Raw genomic sequence first — 1300 nt, 5'->3', positions numbered from 1 at the left:
ATGGCTAGTGATGTCGAACATTTGTCCATATTTGCCATCTGCATATCTACTTTGGTAAAATATATATTAATGCCTTCTGTATTTTTTAAAATTTATGACCCAGGATACAGTTTATCTTAATATATATACCTTGGTTCCTTGAAAAGAATGTGTATTCTGTTGGTGGGTGAAGTATTATGTAAATGTCAATTAGATCAGGTTGGTTTTAGTGTTGAACTTTTCTATATCCTTGCTGACTTTCTGTCTAGTGTTCTATCAGTTGTTGAGAGAGGGATGTTGAAGTCTCCAATTACAATTGCAGAGTTGTCTATTTCTAATTATAGTTCTATCATTTGATTTATTTATGTTGAGGCTATGTTGTTAGGTGCATCCACATTTAGAATTATGTCTTCTTGGAGAATTGACCCTTTTGTCATTATATAATTATCCCTTTTTTATTCCTGGTAATTTTCCTTGCTCTCGATTCTACTCTCTGTGAAAGTAGTGTCACCACTTCAGCCGTTCAGTTTATTATCATCTAAACAACCCTATTCAGCCTTTGCAGTCATCCACAATTATTAGAAATTCTTGGTTACAGGCTTTTGACTACATGTTTTTAAAGGCTTTTGGCTGAATTGACAAATTTCCCTGCATAAATTTACCAACTTAATACCTAAACATTTGGGCTAATTTAAAATCATTATAAACTAAAGGCATGGCTTTCCCAATTTGATAGGCAGAAATCTTACAACTCTATGGAGGTGGAGTTGGTGGTGATAGGTGCATCTTCAGATGACTTAAATTCAAAAAAAGTCAAGAGATCTAAGAAAGAAGTCAATAGATCTAAAATTCATAAATTGAGAAATAGGGGCATATGTATATTCTTAGAATCCACGGGAATGCCAGATGCCACAGCCATAAGTAGCTGCCCTTGAGGACTGGACAGCCAGGACTGGACAGTGGGATAAGGTGACAGCTGGTTAATGAAATGGTGCCGCAGAGGACTGGTGCTTTTGTATTTAAGTTCTCTGTAGCATTACAATTTTTAAAAGCATGTAAACCTATTACCTTGACTTTACAAATGACATTTGGTTGTTCGTTAAGCTTGCATTTAAATTTATTATCAGAACTCCCATAACTGTGTAATCCTAATACTAAATAAAACTCAGCCTCTCTGGGAGCAAATTGTCACTCTCAACATTCCGCAGGCTGGTGGCGGCTCGGGCTGTCCTCGGACGCAAACTACACGTCCCAGGATTCCGCGAGCCAAGGGGGTGGTTCTGGCCGGGGCCGGAGCGACTGAACTCGCGGTTTTGCGCAC

Source organism: Rhinopithecus roxellana, chromosome 1 (assembly GCF_007565055.1).
Source record: "Rhinopithecus roxellana isolate Shanxi Qingling chromosome 1, ASM756505v1, whole genome shotgun sequence".
Lineage (NCBI taxonomy): Eukaryota > Metazoa > Chordata > Mammalia > Primates > Cercopithecidae > Rhinopithecus > Rhinopithecus roxellana.
This window is presented reverse-complemented; position numbering follows the sequence as displayed.